Below are 9,484 nucleotides of genomic sequence, written 5' to 3' on the forward strand. Positions count from 1 at the left end.
GAACTCCCACCAGAATGGAGAATCCCAGATGTCTTCCATGTCTCCGGGGCGCTGTTCATGAGTCTTGTACTGGTCCAAGACGGATTCGATATCTGGGTGGGAAAGAAGCCTTGCAAGCCAATCATGCAAGGGTCGGTGGTGGTATCTGATCTTGGGGAAGATGCGTGGAGAGGCTTTGTGCCTTGCTTGACCCCAAAGATCGTGACCGCATTGGGAAGAGGACATCGTTTCCACTGCGCTGCACTTCAGCGGCACTTCACGGCCTTCGAAAGACGTGCCTTCGAATTTCTCGTCTACCCTGGCTGCCTCAGGACGGGGATAAAGGGTAAAGCACTTTGAGCAACATAGGAAGTTCTTGGTTTTGGGGGACAGATTGTAGTCGCGAGCCAGAGTCTTCAGAGTTTTTGGTAATTGCTCGGCGGGATTATTGTGAGGGCCCGGGGTGGCAGAGGTAAAACCTTTTTGAATCAAGGAAGTCGCTCGCAGAGTGGTTTTATAGAAGTAGTTGCCCATGAGAAGGGCCAATCCAAACTTCTGTACGTCTGTACTGCGCCTACGATAGGGCAAGAAGTATTCCTCTAACCGAGCGTCATCAGATGTTCAGACAAGTTTGAGAAACTTTACGCACCTGTGTCATAGGCATCTGGTCGACCTTTCCGAGCCCATTCCAAAGCTTTATACCGCCCCAAGGTCTGCAGAAGAGCGACCGCATCGCCTCGGAGCACTTGTCGGACGCTTTCTGTGATTCCTGGATACATGCCTCGATCGAGAGCGAGTAAGGCATCTTCGCAGGCTTTTTCGGCATGTAGGAAGGGTTGGTTAGGTATTGACGCCATGAGCGCAAAGTGGTCGTCCTTGCTCCCTGTAAGATCATAAACAAAGGGCGTCGTGGATTCCTTTCCTGCGTTGACGAAGGAGAGACTAGATCCAGCCATGGCCTCGACGTGAATTCTTGCCTGATTGAGTAGAGTACGAGGTAGGAGATCGGGCGCTCGACTGTTTTCCCTGCCTGGACCGGCTTCTTGTTGTGGCACTGAAAGAGTAGTTGACGGAGCAATGCCAAGTGCCTTCTGAGTTTTCTGATGAGATTTGCGAGTTGAGGCATTTATGTACGCTCCCTGTTCGAACCCCCCCGTCTCATGGTTGAAGGTAGTGACACGAGAACAGAGATCGCAGGAGCACCATCGGACTTTAGGTGATGTTTTTGTTTGACTCGTTTCTGGGGCTGCCATGCCTTGGTCGTATATAACACCCAACCGTAGCGTAGAGGGTCTCGGGTAAAGTCAGATTGTCATCAGGAACGACGCAAACGCTGAACCAAAGTCAGACTGATAGAACGGTGGAATAAGGCAAGATCGAACACAGAGATGTTCATAAGATAGAACAGCGCAAACGCTGAACGTACTTCCGACGAGGGAAAGATGAATTGAATTCGAACGTCGTGGGCAAGCTTTATAAATTAATATATCCTGGTACGGACGGAACATGTGATCTGCGGCCATCAAGGCCACCCCGGGGTTGCAAGCATACTTGAGGAACGTAGCCTGGCGCATTTGGGCTAAACTTGTAAGTTTTAGATGCCTGAGCGTGCTCATAAGTAAGAGCCTCACGGGAATTGGAGACGTCCTTAAACCGTCGTCCCGTTCCTCATTTCAACCTCTCGCTCTAGCCTGGCTCGTCTCGTCTCAGTCTGTTTTCATTTTTTCTTTGACATCAAAAGCTGGACTCATATGCTCAATACAAAAGGCCCTTTCTTTCCTTTGTTTCCAGATGATGGGTGCTGGACAGGTGAGATATAACATCAAGATGGCCCTATTGAGATAAAAAGCCAAAAGCGAAATCGTTGGCTATCTACGTTACTTGTGTGGCTCAGGTATGTGCAGATAGATAGATAGATAGGTTACACGGCGCAGTCCCTGAAATCGGAACTGCCTGAACTACTGGCACAACCCAAGAGTAATCTCGAACCTTTCTTAGGAGCCGGTAGACTCTTCGGCAGTCAGCAGCCTTGGTAAAGTACAGGGTTAGAGCGTACTAAGACCTAATGTATCTACTAGACTATACACAAAGCTCGTCATATAGAAACCATAATGCCATGAATATGTTGAGGGCAGGTATAGACGCAAGACAACGGGAGAGAGAACTGGTGCGACACCCGTATACATGTGTTCGCCGAAAATGGGACCGTCCTACAGAGATGAGGACAACCTTAAGGTGGACTCGAGACGCAACGATGCGATGGAGGAAGTAAAAAGAGGATGGCCATGGATTGATTACAGACGCAGTATCTACGCCGGTCCTGGCTGAAACCACAGATTCCACAGATTCCAACAGAATAAATGCAGTCCTTGAGAGATGGAATGCCTGGAGCTCTGTCATGGGTAATATTGATCGTAACGAAGTTGGTAAGTTTATGAAAAGCTTGTTTCGACAGTCGCTGATATGGTTATCTGCAACACAACGCAGTATAACATGTTCGCCTGTTTACTAGTGGAGACGACAAGCACGACAGAGATATCGCTCACAAGTGTCTGTAGTAGCTGGTAGTTGGCGCGGGGCTGCTTTAAAAATCAACGGCACCATATCTCCCGGTAAGCGATGGATATAAGTACGGTGTTTATAATTACCAACTTTGGCAAGGTAGCACCGGAAAAATAAGGTATGTGCTCGAGGCTCATCCTTTCCGTTGGGGTCCACTGCTCCCAAGCAAATTAGCAATCCCAAAGGGGTTTGTTCTGGAGTTGCCTGCATATGGTTTCGCTTATCGTCCTAATTAGGTCTTTTAACCCGTCCATTGTGATCTCCTCAAGCAGCGGTAACCGCACGAAAAACCGCGCAGCGAAGGAAGGCTGGCAACGCTGAAGTCCAGGTCACCCAGCCAAGATGTGGTAGACTGTTGTTGCAGGTTGCTACTAGTCCGTAATGCAAGTGTGGTGAGGTGATTAGCACTAGTTATAGGTAGGGAAGGCGCGATAAGACAGGTATCTGAGTGCAAAATCAATCTCCTGGCGAGAACGGGATATACCTCTGTCTCAGTGTATGATACCGCTATTATCGATCTTCGGGGGATCGGAGGAAAGCAGCTGGAATATCGAGAAATTATAGATAGGTTTCGACGGATCGCAGGCGAAAGCCGGTGTCGTCCGACTAAACGATCTGTGCCAACTACTCCCTCGTTGCTTTCGCTTTTGGTTGAGTTGTACAAATCGTTGAACATGTCACGTTGTGTAGAGGAGAAGGTAATGCCCACATATTTGTAGGCGGGAACTATAGCAAGGTTCATTCCTCGTATTGATTATCCCATGGAAGCGGGCCAAAAATCATTACTTCTAATTTCTGTGGATCGAGTGCTAAGAAATTATCGTTGCACCAGCGTTCTAATTCTCGGAGGCGTCGCTGTAGTCCTGATGGAGATGGCCATGTCGTCTGCATGCTCGAGATGAGAAACGTGTACTCGGTGAGATGTTGGACCTCCCTCCAATAACCATTGGTCAGGGAAGCATAGTTCCCGCAGCCCACTCTATGGTATCCTTTCTCGAGGCAGTACAGGCATCAATGTTTTAGCAGACGTCGTTGGATCACGTGGCTGCATAGACGTCGGTATGGTACTATAGGCAGATTAAGGGGGCTATCAGATTGCAAATGATTGAGTAGAGCTGACGATGATACCGTAGAGTAGAGGGGTTCATCTATCGACGGTATGCCTAACCTGTTGGGTAATGAAGGTGCGTCTGTGTTATTGGTAGGGGGAGAACAGCGATGAGGTGTGTATACAGGAGATTGAATTTCCGAGTCGCTATAGATCATATCGTCTGATGTTTGCAGAACTTGAGTTGAATATCAGCCCCTTGGCTCATTGATCTGCTTCATCTCCATTCAAACCTTGTTGTTCGCCGCGTTGGTTTCTGGTTACATTGCCGCCCTTGTTTAGTAAGTGTCGGTGTCGGTGGCCACTTCTGCATGACGCTTGCAAGATCTTCGCATTTAGTAGCAGCTTGAGATGCGAGAAAAAAAGGTAACGTTAGCGTTGAAGGATGAAAAAGAGGTTTAATAGCGTACCTGGCGCGCTCATTTGAGGCTATCATTCCCATCCTGGTTCATTTCCCCTTGCTACTCGCCCTATCTCCTTGGGCGAACTGGGGGTAGAGAATGAGGCGAACGAGATGACAGAAGATGTCAGAGGGCGAGGCATGCAAGTAACCGCACGCTCAACGACATTTAGTGGTTGTGGTGTCGTAATCTATGCGGGAGGAGGCGTAGTGAATGTGCATAAAGAGGAATCTGAGGGCATAGTAGGCGCTGTGACAAAACTTTTCGTGCTTTGTGACGAATCAGAATACAGCCAGTCTTTTATCTACTTTGTAAGTATGGTATCACACAACAATAAAAATTTGAAAAGAGCGAGTGATTCGGCAATGAGATTTGATGATCGAGCGAACGATTAGTGTGCTGTATCGGGCGGGGCTGTACAAGAATCTTTCGTTATGCAATACCCCACCTGCAGCAGAAACAGTAAGTCCATGTCGTTTATCAAGGAATGTAGACTTACAAGGGTATCCTTGGGTTGTCTTGGTGAACCCTCGCATGAGCAGCTCAAGGTGAATTAGTGTTTCTACATGCCGAAGCAATGAGAGATCAAAACGGATCGATACCAACGGACTCACCAGTTTTGTGGTTCTGACGGAACCAATGACCCAAGAAAGCCCAGCGTTTAATTCGGCACTTGGCCTTGTGCTGCTGGAAGCCCTTCAAAGCATCCCGGGACTGCCCCGCTTTCAAAAAGACCTCTCCAGCCCGCATCTGTCCTCTCAGCAAGTAAGTATACCCACCCTTTTCACTTCGGTAGCGTTTGTTTGAGGTTGATAGCCAGTTCATCATCAGGACTTTATTTCCCTCACTATTCATCACACTTCTCGAAGTATAGCTGAGATCATTTCTTCGAGTTGAGGGAAGGACATTTGCTTCGCCTACCAACCCTCAATCTACCAGCCACTCGTATCAACCTCGCCGTTGCAAATAACGAGCAGGTTATAGTACGGCTGCCACTGTGTACTGAAGCGTTTATACTGGTCGGTAGGATCAAGCTTTTGCCCGCAGTTGCAACAACGGTGATCGTCGGATCCTTCTCCATCGCGGCTCTCTCTCTCAGCTACCTCTATTGGTGACCATAACTGAATCTCCATTTGACGAGCTGTATTCCGTCAGATTCCCTACCACTCGAGTAATGCGTATAACCCACAACCGTCTCGTGTCTGTCCCGGTCCCTCGGATACGAAAATATCTCACAAGAAGCATACGTCCACAGCGCTATTTTTTCCTAATTGTTTTTTTTGCTCATCGCCGCTACTCGTGAGATGATGACGCTTCTAAACCCTCCAGCAAACATGCTCTAAGTCTAGGGCCCGTGGTGGGGGGGTGGTCGGTCTGGGGTCCCTATCTGGGCGTCTCACCTGTTCTTTCAGACGAACCGCCCAGGAAACACAAGTAGAGTTTCGCCCCATTCTAATGCAGATATTCGCTGATCGTCATGATAAGACGCAAACACCGTCGATCTAGAACTCAAGCCAAAGCTCCCCGAAAAGTATTTCTGGATCGTGGACATCTTCCAGGCAGAAAAAGAGGTCCAAGGACGAAATGTTGATCATTCTTCTAGATTCGGATCATGAGAAGGATATGGTGTCGCGGCACGTTCTATCATCATCTTCTTGAAGTCGCGGCGGTCCCTAATCTCGTAAAAATGCTAGGTTGAAGAGGAACAGTTCAGCTAGGATACCGTCGAGGGGAACATCTACACGGAGTTCACCTTGGAATGCACCAGCTCAAGAAAGGAAGGAGGGTTGCCTCATATTCCGACGGAGTGCGCCTTGAAGGTGCTCGGACCCATCCGCACAACAACTCTATGCCCAATCTCGCTCATCCTTCGCATCCTTCAGTGCCGGCTCAACCTCAACAACCAGGTCCTGCTTCGATGCATTCACCGCTACACGTAGCATCTCCTTATCGCCCTACCAACCCGGCTCGACAGCGTTGACTTTTGCGGTAGCAGCTTTTCAGCCCAGCTACGCCTACCCCGGGAGCGCGGTATTCGCCTTGACCACAGAATTCTGCCGATTATCTCACGCTCATGGTTTTCCACTTCTCGAAATGGTGTCGGAAAAGGCCAGCCTGACCCAACATATACTGTTCGATAGGAATTCTAGTTCGACATTTGATAGTTAGTCTTTCAAAGGCGAAAGAGAACGTTTCTTCTGACTACCATTGCTCTGGTTCTCAGACGCTATCGGCAACCCTTTGGTACCAGTGCTGAGTGGAGGCCGCGGCGTGTGAATAGTTTGAAGGTAGAGGAGGCGGGACAAACCGCCCCAGATATCGGTCGCCCATCGCTAACGGGTATTGATTTCGTCAGCGTATGTAAAGCTCTGCGTAAATAGTTGAACCATTTGGTCGACATATCGTGTAATGATATGTACCGGCTCAGTTGAAAACTTATTCTACTATGTCCAGCTTACATGCAGAACGAGAAGGCGCAATGTCGCCGTACAGAGCAATTCAACCTGTCCACAAGTCTTCACCAGCAGACATGCATTCGTTGCAGTACGCGAGGTAAGTACGACGCCTCTCAAGAGCTCATTCATTTGCAGCGTTTGTTGACAGGAAAAGAGCGCTTGAATCGGAGGGAGCAGACCGAAGCGCGGTTGCTTTGAGATGCCCTCCCACATTCGTCTAGATCTGGTAATGGTATGAGATTTGTAGATGACCCACCCATTTTCATCCTCACATCGTTGTGTCGGTCTGGCGAAACCATTCGAGAAGCTTAAATCGGTCAAGCAACCAGAGGTAAGATCAAGGGGACTTGCTTGGGTGGCTTCGATACGAACTGCGGTTCAAGAAATGCACATCTCTTCGAAATTTCGTGTGTTCTCTTTCCTCTCCATACAAAATACGAGACTCGCGCGGCCACTAATCTTCATCAGCAGCAGCTTAGCATTCACAGCTCGCTAAACCCTCCATCTTATCCAGTCTGCCTTGGAAGGAGGAAGTACATGGCTTGATCCCAAGGGATATATTCATTGAAAGTGCAAGAGGACTTCTCAGCATGCTGAGCACTCACGCGGCCACTAATCTTCATCAGCAGCTTCGCGTTCACACTCGCACTCACTGAACTGCCCATCTTATCCGTCAATGCCTCAAAAAGAGGAAGTACATGACTCGATCCCGAGGGATATATTCATTGAAAGTGCAAGAGGACTTCTCAGCATGCTGAGCACTCACGCGGCCACTAATCTTCATCAGCAGCTTCGCGTTCGCACTCACACTCACTGAACGGTCCATCTTATCCAGTCAACGCCTCAAAAAGAGGAACCCGTGAATCGATAATCAAGTTGGTGGCAAGGTGTGTAAAAGCCCTGCATAAATATTAAACCAGCCATTGATTGATATATTGTGTAACGATACGTACCGGCTCCGATGAATACACATTCTACTATTTGCGGTTTATAGAATGAGAAGGCGTGATGTCGCTGTACCGGCAACTCACCCTGTCCACAAGTCTTCACCAGCAGACATGGGTTCATTGCAGTACGCGAGGTAGAACACCTTCTCAAAGCTCATTCGAAACAGTTAGACCACAGGTGTGCTTGAACGGAACTGCCCAATTCTAACGTTCGCAGAACAAAAAGGCGCCGTTATGCAGTATGGGCCAATTCACCCTGTCCACAGGTCCTCACTAGCAGACATGGATTCATGGTAGTACGCGAGGTAGGCAAACCTAATTGTCCGTCAAACTCCATCAGCAGACATAAACACCCTTTGTGCCTGTGCTGACATCCTGGTCTTCTGGTTAGGTTTCCTGTTGATAAGTGTCGACTGAGGTCCCTAGAAAAAAATTTGACTGCGTGAGCAATCATTAAGCGCAGATTAAGAAGCTCTACGCACTTGGATAACACGCCCGTAAACCTGAACTATCGCACGACTCCAGAGAGAGCGACGACATTGCGCTAAGAATGGGTACTTCATGTTGAGCGGTTCTTGAGAGAAGTAAAACCAGCCCAGAACAGATATCTGGGCTCGGGTTCATTCTCGGCGGGAGACATCGAACACGCTGTGTGGCGATATGGAAAATCATAGGGACCAGTTCAGAACAGATATCTGAGTTCGGGTCCATTCTCAGTGGTTTGAACGAGATGTCCACAAACATTGTCCTTGAGAGAAAATGAGACCAGCTCAGAACAGATATCTGAGTTAGAGTCCATTTGGGTGGTCATGAACGGCGGCGATCAACCGCAGAACGGCTTAATCTCAAGTTGCCAATAGTGTAGGGGTAAGGTTCGACTTGGAACTGCGGGATTTGGGCACCACCGGATGGATGGCTGTCGTCCGGGAAGCCTCTCAACGTCGTTGAGAACTGTTCGCCCGCCAGACGACATGGCAATATTCGTGTCTCTCAAGGTCCTTGAGGACTTTACGCACACCAGACGGCGTGGTAACATGGTGGAGAGGTAAAAAGAAGTCGAGGAGCGAGGGAGAGAGGGGGGGGAGGTCGGATGTGGATTGAAAGAGCGAGTTGGGATGCCTAAAAGTGATGTTATGGATATCTCTCAACGTCGTTGAGACCAGATAGCATGGAAACATGGTAGAGGGGAACAATAAGGGAGAGCGAGAGGTCAGTCAGATACTGGCAGGAGGGAGAGAGAGATAGAGAGAGCGTATTGGGATGCCTTGAGGGATGTTGGATGCGCTACACGGTCACTCAACGTCGTTGAGGACACTGCGCACGCCAAATGGTGTGGCCAGTAAGGGGAGAGGAGCGATGGACGAGGGATGAGGGAGAGAGAGAGAGAGGGAGTTCGGATGCCGGTGGATGGAGGCTAGAGAGAGCGTATTGGGATCCCTTGAGAGATGTTGGATGCGCTACATGGTCACTCAACGTCGTTGAGGACACTGCGCACGCCAAATGGCGTGGCCAGCAATTGAGGGGAGGGAGAGGAACGATGGATGAGGGATGAGGGAGAGAGAGAGGGAGCAAACTTTCCTGGTCGAGAACGAAGAGTCAGATGTCACAATACACGATGAGTCACAAGTGCTGACTTTGCCGGCGGCATCTGTTTTTGGCACTTCATTCTCACTCGATCCTCTCCCAAAACCACCAACTTCACAGTGTCGCTATCGTTCTCGAAGGTAAGAATTCAACTCTAGCTCATTGAATACTGTAGTAGCTAACTTCTACAGTCATTCAAACTTCAAATTCCCTCAAACCTTGCTTTACTTGCCGCAACAACCGTTGCGTGCTTGTCCTCGAGAAATCGAGCGACACTAACCCGAATTGTACAAAACCTACTTCCAGGTGAGTCCCTTGCATTGACCGCATGTCGTTCTGATTTAATTCGGATTGACAGTACTCAAATTCATTTCTTCCAACTTGTCCTTTCGCCACAACAATTGTTGTGCACCTAGTCCTCGAGAAATCGAGAGACGCCTATCAATC

This window comes from Marasmius oreades, chromosome 2 (assembly GCF_018924745.1).
Source record: "Marasmius oreades isolate 03SP1 chromosome 2, whole genome shotgun sequence".
Taxonomy (NCBI): domain Eukaryota; kingdom Fungi; phylum Basidiomycota; class Agaricomycetes; order Agaricales; family Marasmiaceae; genus Marasmius; species Marasmius oreades.